Here is a 27,760-nt window from a genome sequence, read left to right as displayed (position 1 = left end):
GAGCTAACCAGGTGCAAACTCCTCCACCAACTGCAGACACTTGGACAGGCATCCATCTCCTTCCACCCGCGCTCACCACTATCCCTGCATGACGGAAGTCCTCTCTTCCTCCTTAGTCCTGGGGTTTGAGTGGGATGCAGCCAAACCTCAGCTCCTGATTGTGGGCTTCATCTGAGTCAGACTATTCCAAACCCTGGCCTTGGTGATAAATTTAAGGCTCAGCACATGACCTAATAATGAGAGTGAGAGCTAGGGCTTGTTAGTGAGCTACAGGTGCTTCAGACACACTCCAGAGAGGTCTGGAGCTTTAGCAGCCATTTTGCTACCAAGAGTCTGAAACTGCTGATGGTGGAGATGTAGCATTTTGGGACAAGCGCCAAGGAGGCAGAAGAGAGAAGTCAGCCATTAAGTAACACAATTTGAGCTCCTAGATCAAATGACACCTGAAGCTGAACCATTTACATACTTTGTATCCTGGTGCTTTAAGCTGGTTTGGGTTGGATTTTCTGTTACTTGAAACCAAATGAGTCTTGGCTGATGAAAGACCCCATCCTCTTCCAATCCACCCCACGCCACCCCACCTCTCAGCTTCTCTTCTGCTCAGAATCATGACAATTTATTCCCATCTTTGCTCTCTTTCACTGACTTCATTCAAATCTAGATCTGGAACGTCCAGAAGGTTCCATGCACACCCTGAAGCCCCGAGCCACACACTGGCTTGGGCTCTTGTAGAATTGTCTGGTGTGAAGGGAAGAGGAAGACTGAGCCTTCTGTTTTCCCTGAATACAAAATAAGCCTCCACAACAGGCACTAAGAATGTGTTTCTCACCCTGCCCAGCTGTCTCCTTGCCATTTGCCAAGGGATCTGGAATTCCACCACTGGGTCTTTCCCATAGGGCTTTTCTTGTTTGCTTCAAGGAAAAATAATCTTATCTGTTTACTTGTGACAGTTCAGAAGTCTTCAGAAAGTTTGTGTGGATTTCAATAGGTTCTCTCAGCAGAGAGCCTTCACACGTGCTATTCTTTCTATAGCAATCCTTCCCCCCGCATCTGCACCTTGCAGATCTACAGCCAAACGTCACTTTCCCGGGGGTACCCCCCAGCTTCCTGAGATTCCAAAGATGCCCCGTAATCTGAGTGCTCAATCTACTGTACTATGTACACTGAATAAAGATGTCTACTGGCTGCTGAAGGAAAGTGAAGCCCTGGAGTGTTCCGCGTTCTGTGGTTCACAGAGCACCTCCTCACTTATCTCATTCCCCTTGCTCTCCCTGCCCACCCTGCACTGTAAGGATTCCTGGCCTCCTTTTCACTGTGCAGAGAGCCCCAGAGAGACCAGACTCCCATCCACAGGGTACCCTCTGCAGCCTCCTGTGTGCATGCCAGGGATACAAGGGCATCTGGACACATAGGGCCTGAAGCGGGGCATCCTGGAGCAGGCGGAGTACTAAAGGGAGAATGAAAATGAGCTGCAGCCAGGCCTCGTCCCCAGACATCCCTGCGGCCTGGAGACAGTGTCCCTAGGCTGGCCTTAGCTAAGCCACAGGGTGCCCGCCAGGAGCAATCCTTCCTCATCCGCAGCATGTACTCAAGCCAGCAAGGAGGCAACCCTGGCCCCTGGCAAAGCACATGGGACCAGGTGGAGAATGTGTCACCCAGGCCCTGAGAAACTTGCTCCATGTCTGGCTTCAGAGGCCACACTCAGTCGGCTGGCAGGGAGTCTGGCCTCCCCTCGAATACCCGTCATGTTCCTGCTTGTCCACTCGCCCACCTGCCCCCACCTTCCCGCTGCCCTTTGCAGCGACCACTCCCCTGCCCCATGCCCTGCCACAGCTGCTGTGGCTGCCAGCTCTGCCCCTGCTGGAGCCCCCGGGAGGGAACCCTGCCCTTGCCTGCCCTTCGCACAGGCTGGGCAGGCCTCAGTGGCTGGGGACAGATGAGCAAGCTCTACAGTGTCTGTCATCTCACTCCAAGAAACCCAGCTGGCCAGGGACCCGTGTGTGCAACCTCTGATCTACAAAATTGCTTGTTCACCCCCAGGATCCCTGGACTCCACAAGCCCCAGTGCCCGGCAGTGAGACAGAGAAGGGATTTCCAGATCCATTTCTTTACTCATTCATTCATTTACCCTGGCACAGAACAGCCACTGCTTTAATTTCTGCCTCCCCTATTACCATAAATTTTGTCAGGGTAGGAACAATGTCTCCTGCTATTGTTGCTATATCCCTGATGCTCACGTGCATGCTGGGGGCACCACAGCAGACCTTGTGAAATATACAGAATACTCAATAAATATTTATTGACTAGATGGAGGGACAAAAACAAGGATGGAGTGATGAATGGATGATGGATGGATATTTGGGTAGCTGGATGGATTGATAGAAGGATGGATGGATAGATACATAGATGGAAGGATGGATGGAGTGAATTAGCATCTTTATGTGTTAGGTAATATGAGGACTATGAAGATGAGCCTGGATAAGTCTCCTTTAAAAGAGACAAGAGTCTTGGCCTGATATCAATATTGAGAGCAGGAAAAATACAGTAAGTGCCCCAAGGGAAATAGTACTGCAAGGAGGTGTCAGTTTAGAGAAAGGTGAGGTGGGAGGGAGTGGGGTGGTGATCAGAATCCATCATATGTTGCCTAACATCTTGTAAAGCTCTTCTCCGGCAATAGGGTCCTCAGGTTTGCCAGGCACCCTTAGTCCTTTCTAGGCAACTAACAGTCTTACTCAGGAGAGGGACTGCTCTATCAGGGATCTTTCTGGTGCATTTTCCTGAGACTTGGATCCATTTAAACCTCTGGGGTCCATGGGTCTTGTCTTCATGGGTTTTTCTTCAGAACTCTGCTGCCTAAAATCCTAAACTCTCCAGTAGTAGCTCAGGGTCCCTTCTCCTGTTTCAGAAAATTAAAAAAAAAAAATGCCGTGCCCCAGTTGCAGGCAACACGGATCCCTTCCCCACGCTTTTCACCACCGAGCTACACTGCAATAAAACCACCTTCTCGTTTTTGCCGTGTTTTTGTACCCCTGCTAATATTTTTTTAATTAATTCCCTATTTTTTACTTTAATGCATTTAAAAAGAAACTATATCATTACCCTAAATGGAAATTTGTATCGCTTGCTCTAAATTAAAGGTAATTATAAAAATAAATAAAATGAGAACAATGTTATTAAATTCTGGCTGAACACTGCTGCCTGCAGCAGGCTCTGGCCTGAGGCCTGCTCTCTCTTACAGAGGGAGCTGACAAGGGTAGAGGGTGTTGAGGACACACAGGAGCCAGCGGGGCTTCTCCTGGGGATCTGGGGGGCAGTGAAGAGTAGGTCTCTCACCCTGTGACCTCATCTAGTTGATGAGGGAGTCCCTGCATCCCCTGAAGTTGCCGTGGACACCCCAATGTCTGGCTTCTCCCTGATCCACACAGGCCTTCTTTATCCAGCGAGGACCTTCAGATCAGAGTTGATAAGGACTCCCTTTAGAAGTTCTAAGTAAATGGGAATAAACTGACCTTTCTTCCCCGTTAAAGAAAAAAAAACTTAACTTGAAAATATACTCCTCCCTTCTCTGTCTCTTGGGCTCTCCACATTCCTGTCTTTGACCTTTATTGCCTCCAAAGCCCACGAATGCTATCTGGGTCATGGGTCTGCTCTCTGTTCCTGGGAGGACAGGGTGCCCTGGCTCCCCTGAAGCCTCGGTCAGTGACTGGCTTCCAGGCCCTTCCCTGGGAACCTCATCGTGAGAGATGCCTGCTCCCCTTCAAGTTCACAGGAAAGAAGAATCCTATGTGTTGCAAACACTGGATTCAGCTCACAAGTGAAGGACAGACAGTGAAACCATCCAAAAAACAAATACCTGTGATCAACTTAAGCGTGGTCAAAATCTCCTGACACCCAGAATCTGGCCCTAATGGGTGATCCATAGGCTTTCCTCTGAAAAAGCAGAGAAAGACTGAAAATAGCAAAGCAGTCCTGAGACTGGATCCTGAAATTTTACCTTGGTTTTTCTCTTTCAAGAGAGGAACATTTCATATATCGGTGAAATCTTTATAAGAACAACTAAATAGATGAGTTTTAGCTGCACAATGAACCACGCTTTTTTCCTCAAAGGGTGAAACAGAGAATTTAGGATGTTTTTTAAAAAGATTTTGTTTTTCCTGATATTGCCTGAGCGATGCTTCTGACGCTGGAGATTATCTGTGCAGCAGTCAGGCTTGTTGTAATTAACACACAAGTAGCAGCTCCACTTCCTAGTAATATATTTTCCTAAGACTTTGATGATGCTGAGAGATTTTGAATCCCACATTGCAGACTTTGAAGAAACTGCATTGGATAGAGACACCTTAGATGAAATTGAAAATAACTCGAGTTTAATATGCTGCCCCAGGAGCCTTGTGGAAAGAATGGGTTAAAGATATCTGAGTGCACTGTGGATCCGACGGCAGGAAAGTTGGTCTTGCGGGGCCTGCCAAGGCGCAGAGCTGTGTGATTGGGCTTCTTCTTTGGGGGAGCTCTGGCCCCTGAGTGTCTTCTTTGGTCTCAAACATAAATGACTTCCTTAAAGGATTTAATTAATTCTTAAATGTGCACAGAGCCCATGAGCACAAACATTAACTTGTTAGAAGCATTAAGCCAGATTCTGTTCTCAGCCACTCACAAGCAGTTCCCCGTGACATCTCTGGTAGCGTCACATGCAATCTGGGTGCCCAGCACCCTAGATGCCCAGCTTCTGCGAGGACCAGGCTGTGACTCACGTTGGGGCCAGCAGCACAGTCTGGCCTCTGCTCAAGAAGAAGCACCCAGAGAGAGCTCTGTCCCCTCTCTGCTCTGCTTTCTTTCCTCTCCACTGAGCTCCCCGGGCCACTGATGGCTTCTCCGTGCCTGGCAAGGTCATCAAGGAGCAGAGGGCATGTTGGGGGTCCTGCTTGGATGGGGAGGGATGGGGCAAGCTGCGGTGAGCGGGCTCACACCAAAGCCTCCCCAGATGTGAGCACATTAGGAGAGGGAACACATGGCTTCTTCTCGGACCCAGGCCAATGGCACCTTCTCCAGGAAGGCCCTGCCCTCCTCCTGCCCAGACCTCACACTGTGGACTCATTTACCCAGCCAGTTCTCATCTTATCTTGTTCACCCAAGTTTTCTTTATGTTGTCTGTCATGGGTGCAATCTGATTTAGAACAACAGAAGCAACATTTACTGCCTATAAAATAGGCCACACACGCACATGTATATGTACATAAGTGTGTCTTTCATGACAATATCTGCTGCTGGCAACAGATAAAGAATATTCTTATATGTAGTTTTGGAAAGGCTGCAAGTTGGTAGTATTTTTTTGGAAAGCAGTTTGGCATTACATATCAAAAGTCTCAAAAATATTTATAACCTATGACTCAGTTTTCCAGTCCTAGAACAAACCTAGAATGCTATCAGTGACGAAGACAAAACTGTGCTGAAATGCCACTTCTGGCAACAAAAAACAGAGTTGACCTAAATGTCCGAGAGTAGAAGAATGGTTAAATTAACACTGCTACGAATACGGTGTATTAAAATCATGCTTTCAAAAAATATTTCAGAGGATGGGAAAATGCTCAGGACAAAATTTTAAGCAAAACAGAAAACTATGATTACAGTTTGATTCCAATTCTGTAACAGAAAAAAAAAAAATATATATATATATATATGTAAATAAAACAATGAAAGGAAATATAACAAAATGTTAACAAACTATTATCTCTGAAGGGGAGTGAGATTATTTGTCTTCTAATGTCTATTGTTTGTTTTCCAAGTTATTTCATGGGCATGTGTTTTTTCTTCTAATCAGAAAAGCATAAAAGTTATTTTTGAAGAGAAAGCTGAAATGAAAGGAAACCCACCTCCATAATTTTCAACATTTTTTTTTAAATTTGGGGCTATATGTATTTAGTTGGATTAGAATGAAAGAAATGAGTTTAAAATAATAATAAGCTGTATAATGATGGAAGTGTTTTAATTGCGTACCTTTGGTAATAAGGTGATTCTCAGAAGTGGTGCTTTAGGGATGGCTGTGAAGGGAACAGGTAGTTTCCTGGTTGGTCCATGCACACCCCCCTCAGAGGAGCACCCCCTCCACCTCCCACCTCTGGCAGTCCCCAGCCACAGGGCCTAGCACAAAGCAATGTTCCAAAACAAAACAGAAGTAGACAAATGAAGATGCACTCTCATGAAGAAGTGGACACAAGCTTTTTTTCCTGGGATATTTGGTGATTCTGTAGGTCTGGTACACCTTGCTGTAGGCCTTGCTCCAGGAGTGGAAAACTGAGTCATAGGTTATAAATACTTTCAAAGTATATTCTCTCCTGGAATATTTGGATTTTTACAACAAACCCCAGAAGACTAAATAAATAGTTCCCTTAAGTTCAGCAATCATTGAAGAAGTGCTCACCATTTAGATTCAATACAGTGAAAGGCTTTAGACTGATTTCCTCTCATCCATGATACACCCATGATACAATGTGAACACACGAATGTGTATTACCAGCAAAGGCTGCCTTCTCCAGAGAAGAGAAGAAATTACACAGTGAGTAGGCCGAGGATGGTGCCTAAGTTTTAGGAAAGATCATCCCCTAGAAACACTTCGTAGGTTTCAGAAAGGATGACACAATGTTCAGAAATCTATTGTAATAGGCCAGAGAACAAGATCCACACGCACATTTTGATAGATATGCAAAAGGCCTCTAACAAAATTGGGGATTCCATTTTGTCAAAGTTGTCAGCATGACAGAAATTTTGAGGTATTCCTGGAAGATGGAAAACAGATGGGATCAGATTGATAGGAGGAGACCAAACACACTATGAGGAAACAACTTGAAAGAAATGAATTGATCCAGAGAAACTCAGGACTCTGAGGGAAAATACAGCAGCAGAAGAGAATTGCATCCCCAAAGCCAAGCATCAAATACCGCCTTATGAAGACATGATGCTCCTGGCCTGAAAAATGCCCTAAGGCTTGAAGAGAAGCAGAGAAGAGCTTAAAGTAATTTCTGAGAGAGTGAAGAAGAAAATAGAAATGCTGCCCTGCTAGGAAGGCAAAGACCCTGAATCTCCCACTGAATGAATGAACACCAAGTGGATGGGGACGAAGCGGGGAGGAAGGCAGGTAAGTCACAGCCTGCCCCCCCTTTCTACCAGTGCACATCCTTATGGGGATCCAACTGCCCTGGAGCCCTCCTCACTAAGGAGCCAGCAAGCATCCCTCCCGCTTCATGGTGAGGCTGGGGAGTATCAGACCAGCAGAACCTACAGAACCACCTGCTATCTGCCCACACCGTCACTAGTCCTCTTCTCATAAACGTAACTTAACAAAATGCTCACCAGACACTACAGAAGCTCAAACCACATAAAAAGAAGGATCAAGATGAACCCAAAAGAAACAAAAACAATTTAGAGAACAGGGAAAGTGGAACTTAAAATTCTCATTAATATATTTAGAAAGAATAAAGAGAATACTGCTTCCTCTAAGAGAGAAATGACTGCCAGGAAACAGAGTAATAAGAGAAGAAAAAATAAAGATGCTGGAAATTCAATTTTTAACCACAGATATTTTTTAAAAGTCAATTGAAGATCTGAAAAAATGTATATATATGGTCCAGGCCATATTACTAACATGGAAGATAATGTTGCAAGTAGCATCAAAAAAGAAATGAAAGAAAGAAACGGAAAGTGAAGGAGAAAAATTAAGAGACACAGAGGTACAATTCAGAAGGTCTAATATCTATCTTATAGAACTTCCAGAAAGAAAATAAGCCAATAAATGTTTAAGAAATGATGATGATGATGGTGAGAGAAAAAAAAAATATCTGCAGAATGAAAAAAATAAAAACCAATTAACTTTGAAAGAATCCTTCAGACACTGGGAAATTTTCTAAAGAAAAAAAAATTATATATTGTCACTTCCAAAGAAACTTCCAGACTCAGAGAAAAAAAACAAAAAGTAGAGAAATAAAGAGAAAGAAAAGAGAAACAGAAAAAGAGAAAATAAAGAGAAAGAAAAGAGAAAATAAAAGAGAAATAAAGAGAAAGAAAAGAGAAAATAAAAATTACCCAAAAAGCAGTGAGAATTGGTTGGTCATCAGACTTGTCATCAACATTAGATGTCTCAAAACAATCAAAGAATATTATCAGGGGCTGAGGAAGTTATTTTGAACTTAAGATTTCTATATATAGCATTGAGTGAAAGGTAAAATTAACACATTTTCAAACAGAAAAGGACTTAGACATCTCTGAAGAAATTAATACAATAGAGAAAGCAAAATTTTAAAAGTGCACCAAATATCAGGCAAATTTTATGTTTAAGTCTAAATAATATATAGTGCATAATGTTTTTTAAAAAAAGTCTGGAATTAAAGTCACATATCATTGTAACATGAAAGGAAGGCGGAAGGGTGTGGGACTGGGACCAGATGATAGATAAAAAGTGAAAGCATGCTAAACTTTTAGTTTTGTTGAAGGGAGACAGTGGATGTTGAATGTACACATGTATTTGCACGCACACACACACACGTATTTAAATGTAACAAATGAAATGTTAGCATTATATGACTATATCCCAGGTATACAGTTTCTAAATCAGAAAATAAAAGAAAATGTAACAAAGAAAATTTGATTCATACAATGAAAGGGAAAAAATTAAAAAAAAAAAGATATAATATAGTAACAGACAACATAAGGTAGCAGGAAAAAAACTATACATGTCAGTAAACTTAAATGTTAATGGGTTAAAATCATAAAAGAGAGGGAAATATTAGATATTTGGATTAAATACATGTCCACAATTCCCCCAGTTTTATACTCTATGTGAGAACCAGCTTACACATGAAGGTTGAAAACATAGGAATGGAAAAAACTCATATGAAATAAGATTAACAAAATAAATATAGGCAATGCAATATCAGTATCAAAAAGATAAAATTTAAAGGAAAAATACTAAAAAGGTAATGGAGGATTTTTATGTCAAAAAAGGTGTACAGTCTATTAGAGAACTGCAAGAAATAGTCATAGTTAAAGCTTCTGTGCAATTAACAACAAAGCTTTAAAATACATAATGCAAAAACTGGAATAATCTATACCAACTTTAAGAAATCCATCAAGGGAGTTGTTCCTACATCTTCCTCAAGTAGTCATAGGAAAAGCAGATCTCTTCAATAAATTTAAAAATGAGTGTAGTGACAGATATCCATACACAAAAGAAAACATATACCCATGAAACACTTCAAAGATATTACATGTACTATACTACCCATACTTCAATGAGATTCCATAACATAGAAATCATATTAATCACATTAATTAAAAGAAAAACAAAGTGATAACAAAAAAAAAAACTTTTTTTTAGGATATGGCTAAGGCAGTATTCAAAAGAAATTTTATAACCTTAAATGTAATGAATAGAAAGTGAAAAGAATTGAAAACAAATGAACTAAGCCTTCAATTCAAGAAGCTGAGGGAAAAAAATGAAAATAAACCCAAAGAAAATAGAAAGAAGGGATTAATAAAAATAACAGCAGAAACTAATTAAAGAGAACATCCTCCTTCCCCTGCCCTTTGGGGGTGGGGGAAGACTCACTAAAAGCTGGTTCTTTGAAAAGACCAAGAAAACAAACTTGACAATGTGGATAAGAATAGAGAGAGAATATACAAATAAACATTAGGATTGAGAAAGGGTAAATAAATTCAGATACAAAGGGGACTTTAAAATTCTAACAGAATACACAACTTTATATCTTTCACTTGAAAATCTACATGAAAACGAATCACTATCTTTAAAAATGATCAGATAGGACTCAACAAAAAGCTAAATACCTGAATAAAATAAAACCGTAGCAGAAATTTAAAAGATAATGAATAGTTACATCAAACGAAAAGACCCAGTTTTATGCTCATAGTTTACTAGACCTTCAAAGGAACAGATTATCTCTATGTTTATAAACTGTCCCAAGAGCACAGAAAAAGAGAAAACTCCACATTTCCTTCTGTGAGACTAGGACAGGGCTACTAGGTACAGCACAGAGGAAAAAGAGAAGTAGAAGGATGAGGAATAAGAGGAGAAAGAGGAGGGAAGGAGAAAGAAGGAAAGGAGGAGGAGTAAGCCCCCAGACTTACCTGGATACTCCATGAGCAGTCGGAGGAGGAGAGGGAGCATTGGGGAGGAGGGAACTGGAGGAGCAGGAGAGAGAGAAGGAAGGGGAGGGAGAGAGGAGAGGAGGGGAGGGGAGCAGAAACAAGAACTGTTCCTAGCAGAGTTACTTCCCATAGAAGCTATAGGGCAATCTCATTTATAACACCAGTGTAAATACCCCAAACAAAGCACTAGTGAAATGAATCTGGTCATATATTAAGATGATAATTCATCAGAGAACAACCAGAGTTTACTCCTATAATTCAAGAATCATTCAACAATAGACAGCCTATTAATTTATCATATTAACATCTTACAGGAGAATAACCGTATTACATCAACAATGTCCCAAAAACACTTGATAAAACTTAACATTCCTTCCTAATTTATAAAAAGGTAAATGGCCTACATCACACAATGTGTTTGATGACAAAATATTGGAAATATTTCCGTTAAAGCTAGCAACAAGACACTCTCCTAGAAGTCTTAGCCAACATAGACAATGTGATTTTTAACGAGGAAAAAGAAAATATGATATACAATTATTGACAAGGATCAGACAAAACTGTCACTTATTAAAAGCTGAAAATTACTATACCCCCCAAAATCCAAAGAATGAAGTATAAAATTGTTGGTACTAATAAACGTGCGATTAGAGGTGAAAGGTAAGATAAGTACAGTTAAAATTATTATTGTTCTTATACACTAAAAGCCAATTATAAATGATCAGAGGAAAATTTTAAACACTCGTATATAAATATAATAAGAAATGGGCAAGACTTACATGAAGTAAAACATACAACTTTAGGGAAGGGCATAAAATAAGACCTGAATAAATAAAGATATACCATGTTCATGGATGGAAAGATGATATTGTAATATCGTAAATGCATAAACTTTTATGAAATTAATCCATAAAGCCAAGTCAAATTGCTGATAGGATCAGTTGCTAGCATCAATTGCTGATAGCAAACTTAGCAAGTGAAATCTAAAATTCATCTAAAAAAATATGATAACTGCCAAGTAAACTGTAAGAAAGGAGAATAAGGAGAAGGCATGCAAACTATCAAATCAACGTGTAGTAAAACTATAGTAATTGAAATAACATGGTCATATATAGGACTAGGTAAATAAGTCAAGAGACCAGATAGAGAGAACTCCCAAAGAGACATGTGGTTATGTCTCTTTGACATGGTAATGTGGATAAAGGTAATGACTCCAATGTAGTGAAAGAACAGTTCGATGAGTAAATGTACTAGAACAATGGTGATCTCCCTGGTGGCTCAGTTGGTAAAGAGTTGGGAAGATCCCCTGGAGAAGGGAATGGCAACCCACTCCAGTGTTTTTGCCTGGAGAATCCCATGGACCGAGGAGCCTGGTGAGCTACAGTCCATGGGGCTGCAAAGAGTTGGACGCAACTGAGCAACTAATTTTCACTTTTCCCTTTCACTGGAACAATGGGCTACCATTTAGACAAATACTTCACATGAAATACTTCATACGAAAATATTTTTAAAACTAGGAAATTATCTATAGATACGGAGAACAGACTTGCGGGTGCCAAGTGGTAAAGGGGGAGGGAAGAACTGGAAGTTTGGAGTTAGTAGATGCCAACTATTATATACAGGATGGACAAACAATAAGATTCTACTGTATAGCACAGGGAACCAGGGAGCTATATTCAATATTCTGTGATAACCCATAATGGAAAACAATATGAAAAAGAATATATATATAATATATATATGTGTGTATGTGTGTGTGTATATATATATATATATGAATCAATTTGCTGTACAGAGAAAATTTAACACAACATGGTAAATCAACTATACTTCAAAAAAAATTTTTTTAAAGCCAAGAAGTCATTGATAAAAATTAAGAGAATTTTCTTCATAATCTTTGGTAAAAAGGACAAATGCCATTATTCAAAAGACAGTAAATCTTTTAAAACTTTCTTCTGCCACACACATACACACAAAAAATGGATGTTGATATATAAAGAGCTCTTTTATAGCACGAATACAAAGAATAAATAATACAATAATATAAATTTTTAAAATAAAAATTTAAGAGGACATTTATAAAGGAAGTCATTAAGTGGTAAGCTTATGAAAAGACAAGGAAAATTCATATATAATTAAAATATTTTTGGTATATCCCATTGCCAAAAGCTAGAACTTTATTTCTCCATTGTCAGCAAGACTGTTCTCACTCACTATCTGCAGAAAAGTAAATTGGTGCTCCCTTTTTAGAAAGCAATTCAGCAATATCCATGAAAATTTCACTTAATACCACTTGTAGGTATCTTTAATAAAGAAATACATGTCCATGTTCCAAAATGTTTATTGTAGCATTTCTCTAATTGGAGAAAGAATAGGAAAAAGATTCATATGTTTTATAAAAAGAACTTTATATGTTTGTAGTTGTGTAAATACAGACAGAGATAGATCAATCCACTATAATCACTATCTGGGCAGTGGAGTAGAACTGGAGAAGAAGTGAGAGATTTATTTAAATAAAATTTTCACTTTTCATTCTATATTTCTCTAATGTAATTCTTAAAACTTGCTTTATTTATATAAAGACAAAATAAAATAAAAATAGTTTTTCTATATAGTCTATGGGGCTTCCCTGCTGCTCATACAGCAAAGAACCCTCCTGCAATGCGGGAGACTTGGGTTCAATCCTTTTTGGAAAACATAATTTTAAAACCTTATTTATAATAGCAAACCATGTGTGCAATGTAGAGATATAAAATTTTGCCCTAATAATATAAATCTAAATAAATACTTTGTGGATTAAAGATTTATATTAAAAAAATAAGACCATAAACACATAATAAGGTAAATGTAGGGGTATATTAGTATACTAATAAAATAACAGGGTATGAAATTATTTTCAAAGCATGACACTTAGAGACAGCAAAGGAATAGACTGAAAGATTTGATCACTTAAATCCCTTTATCTCATCAAAAAACACGATGTGCAAAATTAAAAGGCACACGAAAAACCTGGAAGAAATAATTACAAGAAATGTAAAAGACAAAGGGTTAATATCTTTTGATGTATGAAGAGATCCTACAATTCAAAGGAAAATTCAAATACCCAGAAGGAAACCACACAGAGGCCATGAACAGGTAAATCATCAACTATAGACATCTCATTAAACACCAATCTATAGATACAGATATAAAGGTACGTAGATTAACAACTACATAAAATACAGATATACATATATGTGAAGCTCAAGAAATGAAAAGTAAAATGAAATATTTCCCATATCAAGTTGTTATTACTTTGCTAAATAATACTCAGTATTGGTAGAATATAAGGCAAGAGGCACTGTTATAATTTGTGTATGTTGGAGGGGGAGGTAATAATTTGACATAACATGTCTGAAGAGCAGGGCAACCTAGCAACAGGTATTAAAACCTTTAAATGTGTATTTCCTTTAACCCAGCAATCCCACATCTAGCTATTAAACCTAAGGAAATACTTAAGAATGTGTATAAAGCTTTAGCTAAAACAAGGTTCATCAGGGTATGATTTATGGAAGTGTGACTAGATTGCCCTTCTTCCTTCCCTGCTGACAAGGGAAGGAGAGGAAAGCATGGGGAGACCAGGGATTCAGAAGAAGAAAATCAGGCAGGATGCCTCCCAAGGATGACTACATTAGAAAAGAGAGCTCTGCAAGACCAGGAGTCCTCAAGATGCTCTTTCAGCTGAACAAGATGTAAAAGTTACGCTTTCAGGGTTAATTCAAACCTCATGGGTAGACCTGTTGCAGGTAACAGGAAGCAAACTCTCCAAGTTCAAAACCTCTGTCTTTTATATTATTCAATCATTTGCTCATCCATCCAAGAAATGTTTATTGAGCAACTACTCTATGCTAGGTACTGTCAGAGACAGAAGGATATATAGAAAGATACTGGTGGATGAATGGATAGTTGGATGGATGGATAATTAACGAAGAAGAGGAAAACAGATTGCAACTCAGATGTGAGGCCACAATGATGTCCTCCCTCTACTTCCTTGTTCCACCCCCACAAGCATCCTTCTCAGCTGCTGAAATTAGCAAAGGAGAGAGTAGTGCCCAGCTCTCAATAGAGGTCAAGAAGATTTTGATATTAGAAGAAGGTGATGACTTTTTAATTCCTGGAGAAAAGACCACAGCCTAGAAAAAATAATACAGAAGGTGTATTGGAGAGAAGGGGTTAAAAGGATGAGGGTTTGATGGGGGGGGGGGGGGGGGACTGCAGGCAGAAGAAAAGGCTGAGGATTGACCCACTTGGGCAGAGTCTGAACCAGATACCATGCATTCATCACAAATGGTACGGAAGAATCAACACCCAGAAAGAGTTGGGGTAGTGAAGACTTTGAGAGGCTAGTTTTCCTAGGATGCAGATTTTTACTCTCTTCCCCATGGTCTGGGTGGTTTGGATACAATCACTGGAAACCTAGAGTGAAGAACAGATTTAACCTCTTCTAAATCTCTGTGCATGCATGTGCATGTACACATGTACACACATCCACTCACAGCAAAAGGACATAGTCCACCTCCCTTGTATCTCCACCTCTGACCCAAAGGCAGGCACCACCAGGGTCTGCTGAGGCAAGCATTCACAGTGCACACCAGGTCAGGCAAAACAATGCCACGGATTCCATGACTGTCACTTTCCATCCCCCAAAGAAAACTCTGGCCAACCTTTTATGCGTCAATGCCATGAGAAAAAAACCCTGAAAACCATCTAAATGCCCACACACAGAACTCAATTAAATAAATAAATTATGTTAAACGTATGCAGCTGTTTTTGTTCTCATCCGAAAGGGTATAGAAGAATATATTAAGTTGAACAGCTGATTATAAAATGGCCTAGGAAGAACAGTCCCACCTTGAGTACAACAAATAAAGCAGATACGCATAAAATAATCGGAGAGGACACACACCAAAGAGTCAACATGGGTGATCAACAAGGGATTTTCATTCCCTTCTTGCTCATCTATATCTTCTGATTTTTTTCAAAGTAAGATTGCATGTAAGGATAAGAAAAATTAGCAAAATGCACACAGAAATGAAAAGAGATTTTCAGCATCCAAGGCTCCACCTAGCTCATCTGTTGGTCAGAGAGGACATGTTAGGCCAAGAAAAAATACAGTGGGGTGTCCGTTGGTTTCCTAGTTCCAGTGGCTCTTTATCTAGCCACCTGCTATGTTCTAGGCTATGAATCAAGTGACAGGCACAAGGGAGGCAACAACTTCTGAGCAAGCCAAGTCTTTTCTCACCCAAGACACTGGCAGGTCTGGCATGATGGTTCCCCAGCAGAGACCTTGGGGGCTGGTAAAGTGCTCCATCTTCCCCATTAGGCTTCTGTTGGCCACCATTTCTTTCCAGATCATTTAGGCAAGAATACTGGAATGGGTTGCCATGGCCTCCTCCAGGGGATCTTCCCACTCCAGGTAACCAACCCAGGTCTCCCACGTTGCAGGCAGATTCTTTACTATCTGAGCCACCAGGGGAGCCCTGATCATTTAAGAGACACACATTTTTTCAAAGATTCTCACCGTGAAGAGATTTCACCTAGCAGGAATTTATGGGGCAACACCAACAAATGGTGATGGTCCCTGATTTAAGTGAGCACATTCACTACAGAACCTTGTTCGCTGGACATAGTCATTCCATAGTCATTTACCAAACGTCGCTGCATCAGGTGGTAAAGAATCTGCCTACCAATGCAGGAGACCCAAGAGATGTGGGTTCGATCCCTGGGTCAGGAACATCCCTTGGAGAAGGAAATGGCAACCCACTCCACTATTCTTGCCTGGAAAATTCCATGGACAGAGTAGCCTGGTAGGCTACAGTCCATGGGGTTGCAAAAGAGTCAGACACAGCTGAGCAGGCGTGCACACACTGCGTCAGGGGCCGAGCTGTGCTGGCCCTGGCACATGGCCCAATCCTGAAAAGGAAAACCAGCAGCACAGTTCCTTGGTATGAAACGGACCTGGGAAATGACCTCTATCACCACTAGATAATCCAAGTTTCCTCCATGCTCAGAGCTAAAAATACGCATTTCCTATCTCAGGTATTTATAGCTTCACAACTTACCCTTCCTCAAGAGCAGAGCTCCCCTACATCATTCTTCTGTCTCTTGGCCTGGATCAAAGGAGTCTAGATCTCACAGAAAGTCCTTTTGAGAGCCCATCCCACCCCCAGCAGCCCAGCACCAATCATCACCTGTGCCCCTGGCATTTGCTCCCTGCTCCTTTCCTGATCCCGTAACCACTTAGGACTCTCCTGCCTCCCATTCTCCTCTGTTTGGACTATTTCTGTCCCAGCCCCCATCACGGTTGATCAGTTGTCCACTTTTCTCTGCGACTCCATGAGATTATAAGTTCGTATGTTAGAAGTGTTTGTTCCCTTCCCATGAACTTTGCACAAATCTCTCATTGCAAGTGCTCAATAACTCCTGACTTTCTCTGACAGGGATTCTCCAGGTATCTGATTGAAGTGTTCCTCTTGGCGGGTATCACCACATTCTCCCAAAAGTAGTGCCAATTTCCAGAGGGCAGAAAGCACAGGTGGAACCCACTTTGAGCACACAGTCTGATGGTGCTGGTTCTGATGATCTTCCTTCTAGACTACAACATTATACCCATGAAAACACCATGACGAAGGTTGGTGAGAGGCCAGAGAAAGAAGCACAGTCTTGATTCATCCAGTGCCCTTCAAGAAGATTTCTCAAAAGCAGTGGCCCACAGGCTCATCAGCCTATCCAGCTTAAGCTAGGTCATGGTTTCCTGAAGTTCCTTTTGGTTCCACAACCTTAGAAGTTCACATACTAGGAGGACTTCAAGGTCAGGGAGCAGCAGTAAGGATGACAGCCACAAAGATGGCAACAAGGGTAACCAGCAACACTTCTTCCATTGCACTTAATACTCTTCTAAGTGCCTTCACTCAACTGTCGTAACTCATTAAGACTATTTTACTATCACTATACCCATTTGATTTACTAGTACTACACCCATTGGAAGGACTGATGTTGAAGCTAAAAATCCAATACTTTGGCCCCCTGATGTGAAGAACTAACTCATTTGAAAAGACCCTGATGCTGGGAAAGATTGAAGGCAGGAGGAGAAGGGGACAACAGAGGATGAGATGGTTGGATAGCATCACAGACTCAATAGACATGAGTTTGAGTAAACTCCGGGAGTTGGTGATGGACAAGGAGGCCTGGCGTGCAGCAGTCCATGGGGTCACAAAGAGTCAGACAGGACTGAGCGACTGAACTGAACTGAACTGATACCCATTTTATAAATGAGGAAACTGAGGTATGGTTAAATAACTTGCCTAAAATCATGAGTCTGATAACTGGTATCACTGTACCCGACTCCCTGTGCCATGAATTTGCCCTCTAATCTGTCACTACTCAAGCAGCCCTGTCGTTGAGGCAGCCGGAAGTGAAGAAAACTAACAGCTCCCTCCAGCTGGCCGTCAGTAAGGAATCCACACCTGGGCCTGTCTTCACCTTTCCTCAGGGAAGGTCGGGGATCTCCAACCAGATTGGCAGCCCCTGGAGAGGAAAGCAACCTCCCAGGTGCCCAGACCGAGGTCTACATACATGATAAGCTGGCCTCCCACAAGACAATGCTGGCCTGAAGGTCACTCCACGGGCCTTTCTTGTAAGCCTAGCAGCAAGGAATGCAGGAGAGAATAAATAGTACTTGGTGGTAAGGAGATTTCAGATGAACGGCAGAAAAAAAGTAAGCCTGGGCCACTGGAGGGAAGGGCTGAAAGGATCAAGTTGCCTGAATTCACCCTTAAATTCCCATGAGTTCTTCAGCCAAGTGGAGATTTCATTTACATGAAACAGCAGATGTTCAGTGAGAGCCTACTATGTGACCACCCTGTTCCCAGAAGCACCAGCAGGCTCCCATCAAAGGCTTGGTGCAGACCCTTGCCATCAGGAGAGCATAGCAAGCCCGGGACAATCAGAGAGCAGCTGGACCTGGAGCCAGGAGACTCTAGCCATGAGAAGTGCAGCCAAGTTCAGAGGCAGACAAGGCTGCAGGAGGCAGCAAAGAGTCTTCTTCCTGGGACTGCAACTTTGCTTTACGCATTCATTTTATGAGCTTCAGTGAAGTGGACAATAACTCATTTGAATGTACATGCACCAACCCTGGACCAGCCTAAGAGGTTGGTTTTCAGCAGCGAGAACCGTTCTCTGCAAGGTCTTCCTCCTGGACCTGACCAAAGACAGTCCTGATTCCCCAAATGTCAGAACCAGGAAGAGTTTCCTTTCTTATTCCTTTTTTAAGAAACAGGAAAAATAGAGAAACACATTCTGGCTCAGCCTTTGACCTTTGGCTCTCACTTTCCTTCTTTCAGCATTTTTTGGGGAAAGAGTTTGTATTTTCAAAGAGCTGCCTTGTCCTCTTTGCACATTTTCATGAAATGACGTAAAGAGGCAACTTCTAAAAAATATTTCAATACCGGAAAACGCAGGCCCTCTGAATGAGCCCGGCTGTTTGTCTATAATCACTTCAACGTCTGAGATGCCCAGACCACATATGCTTCAGAGGCTGGCACTAACAATATGCTCTTGATGCCATTTTAAGCAACTGCCAGCGAGCATCTCCCGGAGCCGCTCGTCAGCAGAGGTGCGTGCCTGCCTTGCCTCTCTTCCACCTTCTCTGTACTGAGCGCCCACAGAGCTGCCAGCAGTCCCGCCAGAGGCCAGAGGAGGCAACACCAAATGTAAACATTTATTCCTCGACTGCAAGGAGTCTGCCGGGCAGGCTAGGATTTGGGCCTCACAATAAAACCTTTGTCTCTGCAAACGACAGAGGGGTAAGGGTTCCCTCCAACCCAGTTTGCAGGAGGGCAGGTCAGCATAGATCAGTTGCTCAAACATTTTTTTAAATTATTTTTTAATTTTCAAAAATTAACAGTAACACACACACATACACACGTTTTTGCAGTAAGTGATCAAATCGGTGGAGTGGTGTGAGTCGGTACGCTTTTGGAAAAGGCAGTGTGAGAAGAGGGTCTTCAAACTCACATCTACAGTTTGCTTGTGTTTGTAACACAGGAGCCTGCTGGAGGTTCCTCACAAGAAGGGAAAGAGAGAAGGCGCTGAGAGTTAGAACAGGTTGTTACAAATGATCAGAGTCCCCACACACGTTAAGGATGAATACTACTTCCTCCTAAAAGAGTAAAACGAAATATTCTTCTAGCCATGCTGAGACTGCCTTAGAAGTATTATGCTGTTACAGATTTCAAAAGGTTAGCTTCAATGAACCTGACATCAGTATAACCCAAAATAACCCATTCAAGAGAAAAGTAAGAAATAATTGCTGTTTTCTCTTTTTTTTCCCCTCCGCTATATTGCTATAATGATTTTGCATAACAGATTGAACAAAGTGCTGTTGTGACAGGTGGTAGAATTCAGCTAGTAAGCACCGAGACAGGGTTCAATTTAGTTTGTGAATCCTTTAATTGTTGTGCAGCTAATTAAAGAAGGTTCTTTACACTCGCAAGTGTTTACCGTTGCTAGTATGCATACATGAAAAATTAAATTGTGCCTTCAAGGGCTGAGAACTATAGAAAAATCATAGCTGAGGCTGCAACATGCTTACCAGCTCAAAATAGCTGCTTTTCACAATTGGAATTTGTAAAACTTTTTGCTAAGCAAATATAGAGCTAATTAGAAGTGTTCGTTGGACCAATTAACATTTAAATAAATAAGCCATATTGCACATTTCACAGTCTTTATTTAATGATGCTTCTAACTCTTTGGAAAGATTCTCTTAAGTACAAATAAGTTGTCATAAAAATGAAAGATAAAAATAACCCCATAACAGTATATGCTATTTTTTTCCTTTTGCCTTGAAGTCCTTTACAAAAACTCTGTACCTATTATTGAAGAAGAAGGAGGGGGGCGGGGGGGAACACACACACCTACCACCCACAAATCAAGATCTTCCTTTCATCTCCCCTAGTTACCTTTCCCCTTCTCTGAATAGAAACAGAAAAACATATTTTATTACTATTTAAATTGTTATGATAATTCTGTTTACTTGCGGTTTTTACCCCATGATAGAAAAATCTGCTTTAGAAAATCCCACTTTAATCTGAGAACATGCGTAAGCAAGGAAATGAAGGAAAAGGAGACCAAAAACAGCAGTGTCTGGGGAGTGCAGCAGAGAAAGCAGTCTGGGGAGTCCCTCACACATGTTTACACGCAGAGCATTGGGGACACTGCACCCAGTTCTGGGGCCCACACCCACTCCTAGTAGAGGCCAGAGGCCCTGGGAGATGGGGACCCTAAGCCGGTCCCTGGAGTCCTTCTTTCTTTCTCTCAAAGACAAGGATACAGAGATCAATGGAACAAAATAGACAACCCAGAAGTTACCCCAATGGTCTCCATTTTTTACAAAGATGCAAAAGCAATTCAATGAAAGACTGTTTTCAACAAATGGTGCTGGAGCAATTGGATATTTATAAGCAAGAAAAGGAACTTAAACCTAAATCTCACATCTAATACAAAAATTAACTGGAAGCGCATCACAGGTTTCAGTGTGAAATATGAAACTATAAAACTTTTAGAAGATAACATAAGAAAGAAATCATCAGGCCCTAAGCCTTGGGCAATAGCTCTCAGACAAGTCACCCAAAATAGGAGCCATAAAAAGTAAAACTGATAAACTGGATCTCATCAAAATTAAAATTTTTCTTCTGTAGCAGACTCTGTTAAGACATAAAGACAAGCTACAGACTGGAAGAAAATATTTGCAAACCATGTATCAGACGAAGGACTCAAACCTAATATATATAAAGACCTCCCAAAACTCAACAGTAAAAAATAAATAGTAGAATGAGAAAATGGGCAAAAGACAAAACAAGGCATTTCATTGAAAAGGATATAAAGATGGCAACACAAACATAAGAAAGAAAAGATGTTCAAAATCACTAGCCATTAAGGAAATATAAATTAAAAGCAGAGTGATATACCACAATACACCTGCTAGAACAATTAAAAATAGTGCCAGTACCAAATACTGGCCAGAGTGCAAAGAAACTGGATATCTTATACCCTGCTGGCCCAAATGTAAAATGGTACAACCTCTCTGGAAAATAGTTTGGTAGTTTCTTAAAGAATGAAACATACACTTACCATGTGATCCAGCAATTGCACTTCTGAGCATCTGTCTTACAGAAATGAAAATCTATTTCGACACAAAATCCTGTACTCTGTCGTTCATAGCAGCTTTATTTGTAATAGCTAAAAGCTGGAAACAACCAAAATGTCCCACCAGAGGTGAACGTTAAACAAACTGTGGGCCGTCCATAGCAAGGAGCACGACTTAGCAATAAAAAGGAACAGATGAAGCAGCAACAGGGCTGGATCTCACAGGCAGTGTGCCGAGAAACAAGCCAAGGCCGAGGGTACTATAATGCATAATTCCATTTCTATAATATCCTCGAACTGACAAAATCACCGAGATGAAGTGCAGATTAGTATTTGCTGGAGGCAAGAATGGTAGGGCTGGAGTGGATGTACGTATAAAGGGGTAGCATGAGGGAGAGCTTTGTGATGATGGACCAGCTCTGTATCTTGACTGAGGTGGTGGTTACAGAGTCTGTGATCAAAGGACATATAGAACCATGTGCACATTGTAGCAATGTCAATTTCCTGATTTTGCTGTTCTACTGCAGTTACATAGGAATTAAGCAATGGGGGAAACCCAGTAAGGGTACACAGGACCTCTCTGTACTATCTCTGCAATTTCTTTTAAATCTAGAATTATTTCTTTTTTAAAAAATAATTTTATTTATTTATTTTTGGCTGTGTTGGGTCTTTTGTGCAGGCCTTTTCTAGTTGCAGCAAGTGGGGTCTACTCTTCACTGCGGTGCATGGGTTTCTCATTGCAGTGGCTTCTCTTGTTGTGGAGCATGGGCTTCAATCGTTGTGGCACGTGAGCTCAATTGTAGCAGTTCCTGGGCTAGAGCACAGGCTTAATAGTTGTGGCATATGGGCTTAGTTACTCCAAGGTATGTGGGATCTTCCCAGACCAGGGATCAAACCCGTGTTTCCTGCATTGGCAGGCAGATTCTTCTTTACCACTGAGCCACCAGGGAAACCCCATAATTATTTCAAAAGTTAAAAAGAAAACTAAAGATTAAAGTTTTAAAGCATGTGCTATTTTCTGTTTGTACTTTCTGACACCCTACACCTGGTCTATTTGTAAACCACACTGAGACTCGGTCATCCACCTTCTCCACGGAGGGATTCTTCTCTCTCACAATCACTTATTTAATCTTTTGTAAAGATGAGGGTCTTCTCAGACCCCCTTCTCCAAGCCCTCACACCTTGCAATCGCTGAGAGCTCTTAATGGTTGAGTTTGTTTTCTAGTATTAAAACCAAGTAAAGGTCAATTAACATTCAAATAAATGAAGTAGATTAGTAAAGAATTCACAGAACACCAAAGTCTAAGAGATCGGATGGAAATGACAATATCAAACAAAGAACTGAAAGCTGTTTTGTTTTGTGTTTTAACTTTACATTTTGAAAGAATGGTAGCTCATAGGCAATTGTTAGATATAATACAGAGAAATCTTACATACCCTTCCCCTGGTTCCCCCCATGGTGACCTCTGGCAAAAGGATAGCACAGCATCACGGCGAGGAAACTGGCACTGATAAAACCCACCAACTTTTCTCAGATTTCACCAGTTTTCACACACCCATTTGGGAGAGGGGTGTGTGTGTATATTTAGTTCTATGTGATTTTATCATGTGTAGTTTGTTTGACAAAACAGAGATGAGGCTAGCTGGAGAGCCCTACACCAATGAGAGTTCTTTCCTGCAAACCCTCCCATTTATGGTGCAAAGGATGAGTTTAGACACTGTGAGCAGAATGTGCTCATGAATCACAAGGTTTAGAAGGCGAACTTGGAGACAGGAACAGTCCCTCTTATCACCTAAGTCCCAACCACAGTTGTGAACTCAGACTCTGTTAGCCCGGCCCTGAAATAACAAATAATAAAACAAATAACAAACGCTCAGGTTTTCCACCCCTAAGGTGGAATCGCCAGCCGGCTCCTCCAGGTTCTGGCAATAATCTGAGGAGCAAGAAGCAGGCTTGCAGGAAGACCAAGGCTTCTATCTGGCTGGAGGGTCCCAAAGCCCTTTAAAGATTGCGTCCACAAAGCAGAAAGGAGGCAGGACTCATCCTATGAAAACCTTTCCTTTTCCCTAGAACCATTTTTAGATTCTCTTCTCAGAAACTGCTGCTCTGGGACGGCTGGCAATCTGCATCAAGCTTCAAGATGAGAGATGGATGGAGGAGAAAAATCTGAAGAAAGTGCCAAAACAAAGTAAACCACAAATTTCTAGAACTTCAAATTTGATCCAAAAAATATAAGTCAAACTGGACATTTCCATTCAAACCGGTTATTTTATGAACCCTAGAACACAGATCATGTGATGCCTCACTTGGAAGAAATATGACCGTCCAGATTCCCTTCTACAGATAAAATCACCCTCTTGCGTGAGGATGGGGGCAGTTCCCCAGCATGCTTGTGCCTGAAGAACAGGCTGGCATTTTCTGTGACTGTCATTTTTCACTTGATGAGAAGTTGTTTTTAAAAACATAATGAAATAGGCTGAGCAGAAAAGATATTTGGGGCACTGAAACTCTTGTGTGATAGTTCCTAGTGTACATCGTAGTGTACAATACTACAATGCTAGATACATGTCACTATACATTCATCTGAACCCACAGAATGTACAACACCAAGAGTGAACCCTAATGTAAAGGATGGACTCTGGGTGATAAGGATGCGTCAATGTGGGTGCATCAGTTGTAACGAATGTACCCTGCAGGTGTGGGATGTCCCAAATTAGGGAGGCTGTGGCTGTTGCAGGGACAAAGGGTATATGGGAATTCTCTGTACTTTCTGCTCAGTTTTTCTTCATGAACCTAAAACTGCTCAAAAAACTAAAATTGATTAGAAAAACATAATGAAAACAAAAATGTTAAGTCATCATAAATCTTACATTCCAAATAAAACTGAACTTGCATTAAATAGTAAAAGTCCTTGGGAAACTGCAATGGAGAGAGGTAGATTCTTCAGTGCATCTAAGACTCAGCAAAACACAGAGACACAACAGTTCAAGATACATCAGAAGCAAAGCTTGATGTCCAAAAGAACACAGTACTGAAGCGTGGTCACCAGTAGCACTGAGGGGAACTTGTGTGCTCTCCCAGCCAAGCACCCTGGGCAGGGGCGGCCCTCCTCAAGCAGATAACCCAAAGGTCTGGGGGACCCTGGGCCATCTCCCCACAGGACGAATTCTTGACCAGTCACCATGGCACATAGAGGGTCGGCATCCTACGTCTGCCAGCAGGACTGGGTTTCAGCACTAAACCACAGCCTGCTCATCCCAAACCAAATGGGCAACTTGGGTGTTTTACCATAGATGTTGCAAACTGGAAAAAAAAAAAAAAAAACTGCCACGTTTATGTTTTAGTCACTTGATATTCCCTTTATGGTTTCCCGAAGTGACAATTTGCTGGGGTTTTTTAGACTATATGATTGTAGGGTCATAAAGTACCTGTCCCACGTTAGCTCCTTTTTAAAAAAACTACTTTTATTAATATCATACCACAGATGACATGAAAATTGGTAGCAATTAAAGTTCACCTAAGGTTTGTCCCTTCCACATGCAACAAAAGCCCTGGGACTAGAACACTCATTTGGTTCAATGACATTAATACAAGTAACAATCTCACTGTCGGCCAACTTTGCACCAGGCACTAACCCTTTATGTGCTTTATCTTTATTTTCAGGGGCAGAGGAGCTCGTGAGCAGCTGAGCCAGGATGAGGACCAGATGTGTGTGGCTCCACAGCCAGTGCCCTTTCCTCCAAGGCACACGGCCTCCCCAGCACGAGTGCGTGCGTGTCCAGTGCATTAATGAACAGTGACTCTCCTTTGGGAAGGTAGAGCTGATGTGGAGGAGAGAAGCGACTTCTCATGTACTTTCCAGGCTGTGCTAATACAGGCAGCGTTAACAATTACCATCCAACATGGCAGGAGGGGAAATGTTGTATTTTCCTTTCTCTTGATGGGGGATGGGGTGGGATGGGGTAGTACATAAGAGCTGGTGGTGGTGGTGCGGCGGGTGCTGAAAAAGGTACTTCTGATGCAGTAGAGCAGACCTAAGAGACACATCTGGGCCCAACATACACCTGGGGATGTGTGTGCTGTGGGGCAGGGAGGTAGCAGAGAAATAGAGTCGGGAAGATGGTTGTTTAAGGGAATGAGCATTTACAAATGCAAATCTAGTAATTACATACCCACACACACACACCTAACCACCCATTTGCACACACAATTACCCAATTTGTACAGGTTCATAATAGATAAGTAGGTGAGAGGTGGGCACACCTGTTGGACTGGCTTCAGAAAATGTAAGTAATCTTCTCATATACCAGGGAGGAGATTAAAGTCCTTCAGGGAAAGGTCTTGGGCCAGCAATTAGATAGATATCCAAGTGCGTCTGGTGTGGTGAAGGCCTTTGTTATGTGCGGTGACCTCCAATAAGAGTCACTGAGTCTAAGCAGTGTTCGCCCATCTGATGGGCTGGGCTGCTGCTCGCTAATCTACACCTGCCCACCCTGGCCTGCACCTCCTGGCCCACCCAGCTCCCCTGTGGACCCTCACTCAGCCTCCATCTCCAACCGCAGGCTTTTCTCCCTAGTGGAGGTTCACATCTGTCTCCTCCACCAGCACCCCATTCAAACTGCCACCGCATACCCAGGCTTCCACTGGTTGCCCTGCCTGGATCCTGCCTACATGCGCCCTTAAACAATCCTTCACGAAACAGCCCCCATTGCTCTTCAAATCGAGACCAAACTCCTGAACACGTCTGCAAGGTGCTGCCTCCCCCTCGCTCCAGCTCAGCTCACAAACTCCTCCTCTGTCTCCACTCCCCAGCCCCACGGCCCACCTTTCAGCTCCCAGATTCACCTAGTTCCCTCTGCCACAGGGCCTTTGCACTGGTCAGCCCCCCTGCCTGAAATGCTCTCCTGTGGGCTGGGCCTATTTAGACCCTGCCCAAGATAGCTGAGACCTCATCTTGACCAGAGTCTCTGAGGGCTCCAGACACCTTTCCCTACGGCACCTGGCAGAATTGTGATTTTCCATTTGCTCATGTGATTATTCTGAGGAGTATTGGTTCCTCTCTCCAATCTGTAATCTCCATCAAGGCAAAGGTTTCAGTCACATCTCCAGTGCATAGTAAGTCTTCAATAAAATCTTTGAGGATGAACGAATTATTGAGTGATCATATGAATGAATGGGACCCTCTTCCTTGATGACTTTACCCATGCTACTCATGTACCATCTGCATATTGGCCATGATAACTGTTCTCATTGCTTCCTCTCTGATAAACTATGAACATGGTGTGAGCAGGAACCTAGGCCTAGGGATGAAGTTCCATCTGTGGTTGTTGAATGAATGAGTGAATGGTGAACAACTGTGAGCCTCAGAATTGCTCCCTTTACTCTGCACCTGGGCTTCCCTGGTGGCTCAGATAGCAAAGAATCTGCCTGCAATGTAGGAGACCCAGTTCCGATCCCTGGGTCAGGAAGATCCCCTTAAGAAGGAAATGGCAACCCACTCCAGTCTTCTTGCCTGGAAAATCCCATGGACAGAGGAGCCTGGCAGGCTATAGTCTATGGGGTTGCGAAGAGTCAGACACCTGAGTGACTAACACTTAACACTTACAGTACTCTGCACCTATGACTGCCGTGACTCTCTCACGTACAATACTTCTCCCCAGAGAAGTAGGTGTCCCATATACTTGCTGGTTCGATAAAGGAACTAATGCTATCATGCCATGCCATACAGACAATACAAAAGCAGTTTCCAACATGTCACTGAGTGTTCAGCGTTTACCCAATATCTTACATACCCACTGCAGTAGTCTTATTTGAAGTTACCAAGCAATTTAAAAATTACATGAGCAAGCACCCTGTCATATTTTGATCTAACTATGCACTAATTTTCAGGACAGGGAAAAAAACAGCTAATTACTATTTTGTACCACAGTCTTCTCCTTCCTTCCACTGTAATATAATGTAGTCAAATAAAGAAGTTACTCTAGTGCAATTTTCATCTCTAGAAATAAAACAGCACTTATAACTCTTTGTTTGGGAGTTTAATTTTAGTTCACTTAAGAGCAGTTATCTGATGTACTTGTAAGAACAGAGACACCCTGGAAAAAGGGGAAATCACACAGAGGCAGAGGGTAGGCTGAGAAACTGGCACACCAGGTAATTACCGCCTGCAGGGCTCAGGGCATGCATTTTACTTCCCAGGCCTCCCAACCCTTCTTCACTACCCTCAAGGTGGGGCCGTGCACTATCTCCGCATGGGCGTGAACTTCTTAAGGCTAAATCTTGTGGTCTCCTTAATGAAATCCCTGTGGTGGCTGCTTCTACCCTCCCTTTGTATTTTAGATTCAACCGCAAAATCTTTCTGCCCCCTCCTCTCTGGCCCCCCATGGATTTGTGGTTTCCTTCTGGTTTTCCTACAAATTC

The 27,760-nt window shown here is 41.9% G+C and overlaps 1 protein-coding gene across 13 annotated transcripts in view; it reads right to left on the bottom strand.

Annotated features, from left to right (window-relative positions):
* ZNF536 (zinc finger protein 536) overlaps nucleotides 1-27,760 on the bottom strand; it is a 449,091-nt gene that overhangs the window by 266,415 nt on the left and 154,916 nt on the right. Inside the window, exon 1 of one of the 13 annotated variants that reach the window (XM_044932157.2) lies at nucleotides 77-551. The exons of the other annotated variants lie outside the window; for them this stretch is intronic. The gene's annotated coding sequence lies outside the window, so the exon portion shown is untranslated. Of the gene's footprint in view, nucleotides 1-76; nucleotides 552-27,760 lie in introns of those variants that run through there. 13 annotated transcript variants of the gene reach the window in all.

This window comes from Bubalus bubalis, chromosome 18, assembly GCF_019923935.1.
Source record: "Bubalus bubalis isolate 160015118507 breed Murrah chromosome 18, NDDB_SH_1, whole genome shotgun sequence".
Lineage (NCBI taxonomy): Eukaryota > Metazoa > Chordata > Mammalia > Artiodactyla > Bovidae > Bubalus > Bubalus bubalis.
This window is presented reverse-complemented; position numbering and strand designations above follow the sequence as displayed.